Source organism: Labeo rohita, chromosome 19 (assembly GCF_022985175.1).
Source record: "Labeo rohita strain BAU-BD-2019 chromosome 19, IGBB_LRoh.1.0, whole genome shotgun sequence".
Classification (NCBI taxonomy): Eukaryota; Metazoa; Chordata; class Actinopteri; order Cypriniformes; family Cyprinidae; genus Labeo; species Labeo rohita.
The window spans coordinates 26,482,756-26,496,534 of record NC_066887.1 but is presented as its reverse complement, the minus strand read 5'-3'; positions in this window follow the sequence as shown (position 1 = coordinate 26,496,534).

Sequence of the window (13,779 nt, the reverse complement as noted above, 5' to 3'; positions counted from 1 at the left end):
TTTAAATATCCATTGAACTCAGACTGGATCATTTCCATTTAATCTAAAGGGGAAAGTTAACTTTAATTTTTTTCACTTTCATTTTCCCTGAAACCTATACCTATTCTTTTTCAGAAGACCAGAGCTCTGGATTTAATAACTAATAGGGACACTGAAGAAAACTGTCACAGTTATTTAGAAAACAAGTCTAAAAGGCTAAAAACTTTAGAAGCTTTGTTATGGCTCATTATGGAATAAAACAAAAAATGCAAGCAAATCAGTATACACTGTAAAAACCTAAACTTTGTATTGTACTGATTTTTATGACTACTCTGTATGAATTTAAAATAATTTCAAATAAGGTTCACAAAGGAGAACATTTCTGTTTTACTTTAGGTAACACACCAAGAAGTCCACACCCACAGGTCAATCAGATTCAAAGTCAGAAATCATACTCTGACACTTGACAGCCGAATCGACTGCAGTCTCCTGTCCTTACAGACATTATCCTGTGAGATCTAAGCTAACTTTCCATTACAATTATGCTGCTTAAAGTTAACTAAAATTTAAAACTTAATGACCTTTTTTTTGCTTACTTTTTAAAAGCAATCCAAAGACATATACATAACAGTATAATTGTTGAATTTTTTCATCAAGTATTTGATCTGTGATTTGTGGACACTGAAAAATGTGGAAATAATCAGATAAATAATAAGCTTGTTCACAAGAGTCCATTCTTAACTTGGTTTTCCTCTGAAGAAACAACTGCATATAAATTTTACATCTCCAGAATTCCTACAGTAGTTTTACTTTATAAATGTACATGCATCACATAAGCTGCTCATGATTCTGCCCTCATGAGTATTTATATGTATTTTCTAGAAAGTGTCAGTGTAATATGTGTAATACAAATGCTTAGCACTACTTTGCATAGACACTGAAATGTACCATAATAACAGCATCTAAAATGTAAAATCATCTATCCAAACTTACAAAAAAGTATGTTTTTGCCCCTGTAAATGTTACAAAGTAATACCTGCAAATAAACAACAGCTGCTTTTCCACCATTGGGCTGAACAGCTCTAAGAACGGTAAGGAACAGTTAAAGGGTCATCGGATGCTAAGTTCACTTTTACATGTTGTTTGAACATTAATGTGTGTTGGCCGTGTATGTACACATCTACCCTATGATAAAAATCCATGCAGTGGTTTTTAATTAATCTGTAATAAGCCGTTCTCAGATGCCTGTTGGTGTGCCGTCACACCGACAGAGGCCGCTCCCACGATAGTTAATTGACAGGAGCTTTTACCTTAGACCAGCTGTTACAGTCCAGTAACTTTCCATGTTTTGATGCCAGAGCAGGGATGTAAGTTAGACAAGAATATCTCCGATTGAGGTGTTGTGTTGCTGGATGTAATAATGAACATAGTGGTCGTCATTTACTCCCGACATCTGAGCCACTGAAGATGCAGTAGATTACATTTGTTTGTGAAGGGAATGCGCCTCCCGATCTACATATATCCGTCTATGTTCGTGCGAATCATTCATGATCCAGCTTCACTTACAGCAGAAGTGAGTACAAGCGCTTTTTTATGAATCTTTGCGATTGACTTTCCTTATAACGTGGTAGTTAGGAAGTTTAGCGGCTAAACACGGCTAAATGCGGCTAATGTAAACAAGACCGTCTTTCCACAGAGAGAAGAGAGGGGCGGGGCGAGCAGAGCTCATTTGCATTTAAAGGAACAACCCCTTAGAATGAGATGATTTTTGCAGAGCTGATTTTGGCAAGGTAAAAAGGGTGTTGTTTTACAAAACCATTGAGTATTTTTAATCAAAGTATATTAGAGACTTTTCATTAAGACCCTAAAGAATCATATCAACTTGTGGAAAATGGGCATCCGATGACCCCTTTAAAATTATGGCAGCGGCTATTCGCACGAAGTTTAAATAACGAAAGAGGGTATTTACACTAAGTGCATTTAGCAATATAACGGCCAAATCCTGGTTAAGCAGAGAAAGAAAGCTATATGAAAACCTGTCTTACAAGTGTCAGACAACACTGCTACTAATCTTAATACTCAGAAATAATTTAACTTCAGAAAAAGAATACAACAGCAGGAAAGCAATATTTTTGGACACCAGAACATTTAAAACTCATTCTCTCAAAATGTAAAACAAAAAGTTCATACCCTCTTCGTTTTGTCAGCAAACTTACTAAGCTGATGACCTTTGGTCTGTGAGATCTATTCATGGCTGCACAGACTATAAACTTCATCCCCTTAAATGTTAATGGACTTAAACAAAACAGAGATCAAACATTTCATAAACTACAAAATGCTGATGTTGTTTTCTTACAAAAGACACACATTAGAGTAGGAGATGAACACATTATAGAATGTCTAAAGAACAAGTGGTATGTTTTTTACACAAAGTATACCTCCCAAATGGGAACAGTCATACTAGTGAGGAAAAGGCTAGATTTTGAACACAAAAAATGGATGGTCAGCTCTACACTCCGGTTAGTTTTTATAACCATGAAAAAGGCATAAAAACACTTGAATATTTCAACGCTGCATCCTGGTGGACATTTTGGAGAACTCTGTCAACGTGACTGGTGCCCAAAAGCATATGAAGCAGGACTGAAGCAACTCCAGTCCTTTTGGTCCACATGGCCCGTGAGATCATTAGTGGGTACCCGAAAGTATTAAAGGGCACCTACTGAATATGTCACCAACTTTTGTTGTCTTCAGAGCCGTCTTGTCTGTTCAACATGTGTGAAACATCATCCTGGTGAGTTGAGCAGCGCTTTGAGGAATGTGTGCCTCCGTGTTTGGACTCTAACACTTGAGGGCATATTCTAACTTTTGCGCACACTTATACAGTCTGCTCCCGCATGTTTGTGTCTTGGGCCATTGCCATGGCTTGGTTTATCTCAGCTCACAATGATTGCTTTGATCCGCGGTGTCCGCATACCCTTTATAGTCAGGTTGCCTGATACCGTGGATATTGCTTGTGTTGCTATAACGATGAAATGTGAGCACTTAGTCGTTTTTAGCTCAGGGTGTGCAAGATCATGGGCAGAGCTATATTCAGCTCAGCCGTGCCTCTCTAATATGCATGTTTTATGTGTGATGAGCCTTGCTGGGCATGGATATACTGAATGCTCTGTGGAGAGACGCTGCAAGCTTTCTCTCCCAGGGTGTTTCCAGCCTGATCTCACAACAATTCGTACATATTTTACATGGTGGCTAATTCATACAAATTCGTACAACCTACTCGTACAAATTCATAAGTTTTTGTCTAAATCGTATGTAACCATCTTATTAGCACCTATGGAGTTTAGATGGCGCCTAGGAACCTGGTATCCCAGCTCTTAGATTGTTACAGTGCGAGTGAGACGAGAGGCGAGCGGATCCACGTGCAAGCTTTTATTAGAAGGACTAGACAGATACATGGTCAGGCAGGCAGGGTCAAAACAGGAGCGAGCATTATCCATAGGGGCGATCCGAGAGAGAATATACCAATAACCAGAGCGAGAGTCCAAAAGGCAGGCGGCGATGAGTCGTATACGATAAACCAGGCACAAATACAAACTAGGGGACTAGGAGACTAGGAAACATAAACAAGATAACAACCAAACAACACTCCGTGCAGTGTACAAGGAAGTCCGTGGTTTTATAGAGCGCCTGATTGGTCATGGAGGCTGACGCAATCAGCGCGGTGGAGGATGGGAGATGCAGTCCAAAATGCAAAGCAACAGTCAGAGAGCATGAAAAGGTGAGAGTGACATCTGGTGGTGGGTAGTCCGCAGAACACCGACCAGATCCGTGACATAGATAGGGAAATATACTGGATTTTCAAGTATGGCTGCTATTAGGCAACAAAACAAAAATATCTGAAATAACTAAAGCGGTGCCTCCAATCTAACACTTATACTGTAAAGTATAAATAAACACCAGAAAATATACTTCTGTTTAAGGTCAAGTATTTATTTACAGTTCTTAAAATAAACTAAAGGTTTTCAATAAACAAACACCAACTCCTTCTCTGGTGGTTTTATGCAAAATAAAGATCGCTTACCCAACTTATTTAAATGTGGTGCGTGTGTCTCTAACTCAGGTGTAACAAGGCTTTATATCTCAATGTAGAAAGACAAGGCTTCAAATGATCTACTGTATACTTATCACCCCTTTGTACATTTATGATGTACCTCCTGAAAATTCCCTAATTTGGAATTCACCACAAATTAAGAAGTGATACCAATTATGAGTCGTAAAATAATTAACCGGACAAAAAGGAGAACATCACATTTGAATCGTGAATCAACCTGTCGTTCGGTTCTTTAGAACGATTCAAACCTACAGTAAACTCAAAGGGAGAATTCACATTTTAAAATAAACACACCCAGTTATGCACATGCCTAAAATGTCATTCGTTGGGGCCCGTTACCGTTGGTGCACAGATGTGGAGACGAAGTTCAACAGATGAGTGTAATCACATTACTCACAACATCACGCGACATCGGACATTGGAAATCCTCCTGAAGAAACATCCTTGCCGTGATGACACTCGGGGTAGATAGCCGACGTTTAAGGCAAGCGGGATTCACCAGCTCCGCGAGAAGACTTGAGAATGCGTTGCTGTAGTCCAGCAATCAATCGACAGCCGTCACCCGAACAATTCCAGGGCCACTGCTAGAGTGAGATTAATCCGTCCAGTGAACTGAAATCAGCACGACTCTGGTCCACAACGCAAAACAAATAACTTAAGCAGTAAGAATTACGTTAGCCTCGCTAAACGTTATTAAACTGTAATTTAAGTAAACTTAAATTGGTTTACAGTTATAAGTTTTCTCCCCCTCCGTGAGCGAATATGCAACAGCCTAATTCCCGTCTTCGTCTCCCTCCCGCCCACCTTGTGCTAGATGCTGATTGGCCAGTGTAGACTGTCAGTCAAACTTGGAGACAGCTTTCATTGGTTCCAGATATTAGACCTCACACAAACGTACTTTTCACAGTATACAAATCACAATACAATATCAAACTTTATACATTCAGCATGAATGAAAATAACACAAACAATAAAGAAAATCTCAATATAGATATGTTAATATTGAGTTGGTTACATGTACCTATTTTACAAGTTCCAAATTCTTATGAATTCGTATGAATGCCTTTCAACTAACCACGCTCCTAAACCTAGCCATCACTGGGATCATGTGAGGTCGTACAAATTCATACAAATTAGCCACCTTGTAAAATACGTACAAATTGCCTTGAGATAGCGTTGGTGTTTCAGTATCTAGAGCGGTTACGGAGAAGGTTTGAGGACAGCTATGTTCTAAACTGGCATCTATGACTGGGTTGGGTTCCCCTTGGGGACAAGCTCTCTCAGATAAGCACTGAATCTTTGTTTGAAATTTGCTGTTTGAGGATAGCTGTGTTCTAGTTTGGAGACTACTCCTCTTTGTGGGGTCTTTAAGTAGTGTCCCACTTCTTGACCTGGGCAAACTTCAGCCTTATCTGAGGGAAATGCTATTTGAGGATAGCTGTGTCCAGCCACCAAATGTTTTTGGCCATTGCTTGGACTAACGGACTAATGGTTTTTTGTGTTCACTCCTTAGTGAATCATTACTATGATCTGAATCTTCCTATTGTGAGCCTCTGGTTAATATATCAGTGACTCGCTAGCCTACTGTGGGACTGACACTGATTGGGGACCTCATTAGTGGTTATATTTCAGCCATTGTTATGGCAGGACAGGCTTACTTAAAAGGGGTCATTGGATGCAAAGTTCACTTTTACATGTTGTTTGAACATAAACGTGTGTTGGCAGTGTGTGTACACAACCACCCTATAATGATAAAAATTTACCCAGTGGTTTTTATTTAATCTGAAAAATAAAAAATAATTTCCCCTTTTTCAAATCCAGCCATTCTCAGCCTCTTGTCTGTGTGACGACACACCGACATAGGCCGCTCCCATGATAGTTGATTGACACTGGCATCTTGCCTTAGTCCCGCCTTGAATGAGCAGTAACAGTCCGATCACCATTGTTTCGATGCTGGAACAGGGATGTAGACAAGAATGGCTCCTAAGCAATTGGGGTGTTGTGTTGTTGGATGTAATAATGAACGGAGCGGTCTTCATGTACTCCCGACATCTGAGCCACTGAGGACACAGTGGATGACTTTTGTTTGCGAAGGGAATACGCCTCCCAATCTAAACAAATGCGTCTATGTTCGCGCAAATCATTTGTGATCCAGTTTCACTTACAGCAGAAGTGATATAGGTTTTTTTATTTATTTATTTATTTGTTTAATCAATCTTTGCAATCACCTTTCCTAATAACGTGCTAGTTATTAGTGGCTAAATGCAGCTAAAGCAAACAGGCTCGTCACTCCACAGAGAGAAGAGAGGGGCAGGGTGTGCAGAGCTCATTAACATTTAAAGCAACACTGACCAGAACAGGTTGATTTTTGCAGAGCTGATTTTGGCAAGGTAAAAAAGGTGTTTTTTTACACTACCATTTAGAAATTTTAAGCAAAGCATGTTATAAACTTTTCGTTAAGACCCTAAAGGATCATATCAACTTGTGGAAAATGGGCATCCAATGACCCCTTTAAATGCAGCTATCTGAGGCTAGCTGTGTGTTAACTTGCCCTTTCCTGGAAGCGTAGCTGTCTGAGGATAGCTATGTGCTAGCTCAGGGATTGCTCCCCTGCTTAGGGTTTTTAAGTATCAGTCTCATTGAGCCCTGCCTAAATAGTGCTGTCTCCCCTTAAAGGGTTTACAATTAGACAGCCCACTGCTGGTGGTCTTGGCAGTTGCAGTGGTCCTCTTTCTTAGAGCCTAGCTATCTGAGGATAGCCATGTGCTAGCTCGTGATTGCTCCCCTGCCTCTGTAGCGGTCTCCTTTCGCCCTTACCTAGACAGTGCTGTCTCCCCTCTCTGGGTTGTAAGTAGACAACCCACACTATGTGGTTGGATCAGTAGCCTCTAAAATTCCAAGTCTAGATCCAAGGGCCAAAATTCTGCTTCTGCTTGGAAGAGATCTCATTCAGGCACACAAGGTGGTGGAGCAATGCAACGGACAACAACATGCTCCTTTTGCAAAGAGGCTAGCCCTTGGGTGGGTGATAGTTGGGGATGTCTGCCTTAACGATAAGAGTAGATAAGACTAGTATTCGACTCCAGTGCTCAACATCAGGGTGTATCATTAAATGATGTTCTCCTCATGGCCCTAACATAAACAATAGCCTTTTGGGGGTTCTACTGCGATTCAGGGGGGAACGTGTGACAGTGATGGCTGATATCCAGTAAATGTACTTTGTGGTAGCAGGAGAACATCAGGATTTTCTACGCTTCCTTTGGTATGACAACAATGACTGAAACAATGAGGTGCTGGAGTATCGGATGCGATGCATGTTTTTGGTAACAGCCCGTCTCCAGCAGTTGCGATATATGGTCTCAGGAGAGCTGCTCTCACAGGCAAAAAAGACTATGGATATGAGGCAAGGCATTTCGTGGAAAGGACCTTTTACATGGATGATGGCCTTACCTCCCTCCCCACAGAAGAGGAAGCCATCAAGCTACTCCAAGTCACTCAAGAAATGCTGAATTAGTCTAATCAACATCTCCACAAGATTGCTTCCAATAAAGTGGAAGTCATGAAAGCATTTCCTTCTGTTGAAGGATTGTCCAAGGTGTTCCTGCCACCTATATCGGATGTCGTATTATTGCTGTCCCCTGGGACTGAATAGACAATCCTAATTGTGCTTACTGATGGTGAGTATACTGTTTCCAGTGTAGTTTACTTTTCAAGCCACAAGGTTCCTTTAATGTTTTGACATTGTCATTCTTGATATACATCTCATTCCAAACAGGATATATCGCCCTCTGAAGGGCACTTTGGAGTGAAAACAATGATGGCTGCCATATTGAAGGGTTGTTCCAAACCAAAGTGCTCAAAACTGGCCACTTCAAAGGGCCCTTCGGAATGAAGGATTTCAAAGGGTACAACGGATGGACACTTCGGGCCCCCATTATCCTTTGCGCTGATTCTTTCCATGATGACGGTGCCTCTGTGTGGTCACGGGATGATGACGCAGAAGGCACTTCAAGAAACAGTTGTTTGATCCCCTACACCCTTCAACCCTTCAAAGCTCTCACTTCGGAGGGTAAACCCTTTGAAGGGATTAGGGGATAGGGATGAGCCCTTCAGAATGGAACGCAGGGAGTGAGTGACTTCTGACCTTAATAGCAGCCATCTTGCTGTACTCAGTTGATGCTGATAGCCAAACAGTTAATGCAGCTATCGTCCATCTATTCATTATGCAGTTTTCCCTTAATTGAACTGTAATATTTCTTCAACGCACATTTTTTGAAACTTGTTTTCCTCTGTATTTCAGTTTATACCTCCACTTGTATATGAAGTGGTGGTCACAATAAAACCATGCCTCAGATAAACATTTCTGTGGAAGGAGTTATCTATCTGCCTAGTTAAAGAAGGAGAACACTTAGTCATGTTAGTCATGAGAACCTGCATTCGGTTCACAATATTGTTTAATTAAAGCAATAAAAAAAAGGCATATTTTGTTCCAAAAAGCTGATGACTTTTAACTATTGAATATTTGATTACTAAAGACAATTTTACAAAGATTATGAGCCAATAGATGAAACTCTGAATTAGAATTAGATGTAAACACTGTAAACAGATCAGAAAATAGAAATCAGTGGGGTTGGAGTTTTATCATTTAAATACACATATTACTATCCTTGTCTAATTTATCAAACATGCATTTGGCATCATCATATATAATTTTATGTACTTGTACAGCAAAATATTCAAGTCACTCATGTAGAGTATAATATTAAGAGGACTTATGCCAGTAAATGACAACCAATGCATTGTATTTTTGTACTACTATTGCGTTATTTTACAAAATTATTATTATTATGGTTTTCATTTTTAGCACTAACTTTTTTTTTTCCACAGTAGAATGTAAATCCCTAAGCTGCCCTTTTACAAATGACATTGACCACTGGCTATTAATCTATGTGTAAAAATAATAAACAATTAAATAAGTCAGTATATCTCATGCACTATATTTGTAGAATGACACTGATGTTTATATTTAGTGTTGTCATTGTGTTAATTGAACTTTGTGTACTTGTATTTGCTTGACAGAAGTATTGAATAATGAATGAAAATGTCAAAATATTTGAGTCAACATTTCAAAGCTTTAAGTTAAACAATTTCTAAATAAACAAAAAAATCCTTGCTTTTCCCTATATTTAGTTCAGTGTAAAATACTCTCTAACATGGTCGCTTCCGGTGTTGTGAAATGTAAGTGATAAAACTTGATCAAAAACAAAAATGTTTTAATTTATGATCTGTTTGCAATGTTAGAAAAAAACATTAGGTATGAAGTGTGTCTAATTATTAGAGCCCCATCAGTTGGCTGATAATCTTTATAAGATAATCTTTAGTAATCAAACATTCAATGGTTATTGCAACAGTCATTGCAGCTTTTCAGACCTAATTAAAACTTTCGTTGGCTTTAAATAGAGGGTGGTGGCAACTGAAATTCAAGTTATCATGGTTTTCATGCATGCTGTCACAAATCTGGTCAATGTTCCGCGGTCCGCTCACCACCAGATGTCACTTTCACCCCATCATTACACGTTGACTGTTGTTCTATACCCCGGACTAGTATTCCCATCACCCATCACACTGATCGCTAGTTTCCTTGTTCCTAGTTCCCTCGCCTGGCTCCCCCGTTTTCGACTGTTCGCCGCCTGCCTTTTTGGACTATCGCTCGTTATAAGGACTATTCGCTCGTCTCACCTCTGACACACCTGTTTGCTTTCGTTTTGACCCTGCCTGTTTTCGACCATGTATCTGTCTCGTCCCTTAAATAAAAGCTTGCGAATGGATCCGCTCGCCTCTCGCCTCTCACTCCCTGTAACAGAATACTCCGTCACTACAGGATCCAGCAGCTTCACCCCCGGACAGTCAACTGATATGAACACAGACAGAATTCTTTTCCGGATAAAACAAGGACCACGTACACTCGAGCAACACATCTGTGAGTTTCTGGCCATTTCCAATTATTCCACCCTCCCGGACTGTACAATTATCGAAATATTCTGTGATGGCGTAAATGATCCTTTGAAAACGAGACTGAGACGCGAGGGTCCGCGTTCATCACTGGCGGATTTTTTGGACTTTGCTCTATTGTGTGTGGGCTCGCCCTTTACCGTGGGTGTCGCGGATGAGGAGCGCGACGCCACGGAACCGCTGGCCGCTTGGCTCACTCGTGGAAATGCGGCCACGCTGGAGCGCGCTCAAGCAATGACGACGGCAATGGATAGCATTGCTCTAATGGCGGCGACGGCAATGGATAGCATTGCTCTAATGGCGGCCGCGTCGGAGCGCGTTCATACCATGGCGGCGACAACAGATCCCATGCACAAGATGGCCGCGACGGAGGAGCCCGTTCACAAGATGGCGGCGAGAATGGAGCTTCATCACGTCACAGCTGCTATACCAGAGCCGTACAAAGTCACAGCTGCATTTCCTGAGTCAAGTCAAGTTGCAACTGTGTTTCCCGAATCAAGTCAAGTTTCCAAGTCAAGTTGCAGCTGTGTTTCCCGAGTCAAGTCAAGTTTCTAAGTCAAGTCAAGTTGCAGCTGTGTTTCCTGTGTCAAGTCAAGTCAGACCTGTCGCCCCTGTCTCAAGTCAAGTTACTGAGCCACTGCACAAGATGGCTGCCACGCCAGAGCCACTGCACAAGATGGCTGCCACGCCAAAGCCACTGCACAAGATGGCTGCCACGCCAGAGCCACTGCACAAGATGGCCGCCACGCCTGAGCCCGTCGCCAAGATGGCTGCCACGCCTGAGCCAGTTCACAAGATGGCCGCCGTCTCCAAGCCACTTCACAAGATGGCCGCCATTCCAGAACCTGTGGTCAGCACCCGGACGCCACCTGTGGTCATGATGGCCCACGTGCTGGACTCACCTCTAATGACGGTATGGGCAGCTAAAGTGGCGCTCCTTCACGCCGCGGCTGTTACCCCGGGGTCATGTCAGGCTTCCAAGTCAAGTCAAAACACAGAGTCAAGTCAAGACACAGAGTCAAGTCAAGACACAGCTGTTCCCCATGAGTCAAGCCAAGTCACAGCTGTTCCCCACGAGTCAAGCCAAGTCACACCTGTTCCCCACGAGTCAAGTCACGTTACAGCTGATTTCCATGAACCAAGCCAAGTTACTGCGGGTCAGCACAAGCCAAGTGAAGTCCGGGCCGCTCCTCCCAAATCAAGCAAAGTCACAGCCGTGGTTCTTGAGTCAAGTAAAATCATTGATCTTCGCGAGCCAAGTCAAGTCACTGCTGATCTCCGAGAGTCAAGTCAGTTTACTATTGGTCTTCACAAGCCAGGCCAAGCCACAACCGATCTTCTCGAAGCAAGCCAAATCACAGCCAATCTCCACGAACCAGGTCAAACCACAGCTGATCTTCATGAGCCAAGGGAAGTTATTGCTGCTGCTCCAGAACCAAGTCACGTCTCGTCTGACCTTCCAGAGCCCCGTCACGTTTCGTCTATCTGTCCAGAACCTCACCACGTCCCGCCTGACAGCCCAGAGTCCAGTCACGTCCCGCCTGTCGGCCCAGAGTCAAGTCACGTCCTGCCTGACGGCCCAGAGCCCCATCATGTCTCATCTGACCGCCCAGAGTCAAGTCACGTCTCGCCTGACCGCCCAGAGTCAAGTCATGTCCCGCCTGACGGCCCAAGTCACGTCCTGCCCGACGGCCCAGAGCCCCATCACGTCTCGTCTGACCGTCCAGAGTCAAGTCACGTCTCGTCTGACCACCCAGAGTCAAGTTACGTCTCGTCTGAGCGCCCAGAGTCAAGTCACGTCTCGTCTGACCGCCCAGAGCCTTGTCACATCATGTCTGCCAGTGTGAGGGCGGTCACCATTCTCAGTATGTGGGCCGCACACTACACTCCGAAGGTCACGTCTGTTCACAAGTCCGCCCCGGAGGTCACGTCTGTTCACAAGTCCGCCCCTGAGGTCACGTCTGTTCACAAGTCCGCCCCTGAGATCATGTCTGATCTCAAGCCTGCTTCAGAGCTCCCGTCTGATCTCAAGCCTGCTCCAGAGCTCCCGTCTGGTCTCAAGCCTGCTCCAGAGCTCCCGTCTGGTCTCAAGCCTGCTCCAGAGGTCCCGTCTGGTCTCAAGTCTGCTCCAGAGGTTCCGTCTGGTCTCAAGTCTGCTCCAGAGGCCTTCCCTGTCAGAGAAGCTGCGCCAATGCCTCCAGAGGTGTCAGCGTGCACTGTAGAACCTCCTATGGAGGCGGCGTTATCCTTTGGTCTCTCTGCTTCTCTCCCTATTCTCTCTGCCTCCTCTGTCCCTGCTCTCCCCAGGTCCCAGCCCATGACGCGGGCTCCTGTTCCACCCTGGAGGGCCCCTGTGTCTCCGGCTCCGCCCTGGAGGGCTCCGGCGCCTCCTGCTCCTGCTGGGCCTCCTGCTGGGCCTCTGGCTCCACCCTGGAGGGCTCCTGCGCCTCCTGCTCCGGCTCCGCCCTGGAGGGCTCCGGCACCTCCTGCTCCGGCTCCACCCTGGAGGGCTCCTGCGCCTCCTGCTCCGCCTCCGGCTCCGCCCTGGAGGGCTCCTGCGCCTTCTGCTCCGCTTCCGGCTCCGCCCTGGAAGGCTTCCTCCCTATCGGTTCTGCCTCAGTTTCCTGGCCCTCCCACCGCTCCCCAGGACTGTTTTGCTGTTGGAGCGTCTGGAAGCCGCTCCTTGGGGGGGGGGCTATGTCACGAATCTGGTCAATGTTCCACGGTCCGCTCACCACCAGATGTCACTTTCACCCCATCATTACACGTTGACTGTTGTTCTATACCCCGGACTACTATTCCCATCACCCATCACGCTGATCGCGTCAACACCCGTGACCAATCAGCAGCTCTATAAAAGCCCCGGACTTTCCCCATGCAAGCCACGGAGTATTGTTGTTATCCCAATTGTTGTTGTTATTTTCCATCGTTAGCGTTTCCTAGTTTCCTTGTTCCTAGTTCCTAGTTCCCTCGCCTGGCTCCCCCGTTTTCGACTGTTCGCTGCCTGCCTTTTTGGACTATCGCTCGTTATAAGGACTATTCGCTCGTCTCACCTCTGACACACCTGTTTGCTTTCGTTTTGACCCTGCCTGTTTTCGACCATGTATCTGTCTCGTCCCTTAAATAAAAGCTCGCGAATGGATCCGCTCGCCTCTCGCCTCTCACTCCCCGTAACACATGCAATCTTAACCTAAGGGCAAACACAGAGCTTTAATGTAAACAATATGCAAACTCGTGGCGTTTCCTGATGTATATGTGAGTCTACAAAACTACAGCTGATGTTGTTCATAGTGTTCCTCAAACTGAGCTGTAAGAACTTGATAAGTTCTTCAATATCAATCAAATTTTATTTAAACATTTATTTCTACACATTAAAGTAAAAAAATAAAAATGAATAAAAAAAATCTTGGAGGTGCACATATACACAACAAAAAGGACAACTGCCAGTGACTGTAGTGCATCAGAACTTCACAGATAATGTTTCTCTAAATGCAAATCATTATTCACTGATATACTGACTTAATGATAAAAACTTTCAATCTTTGAGATATTTGTTTCAGTTAGAGTTCACATTCTTTCTCGGTACATTCAGTACTCAGTATATAAGTAGATCTATAAATTAAACCCTTTGTCACGGGCGTCATGTGCGGGAATGAGGAGGAGGAACGAGGAGATCC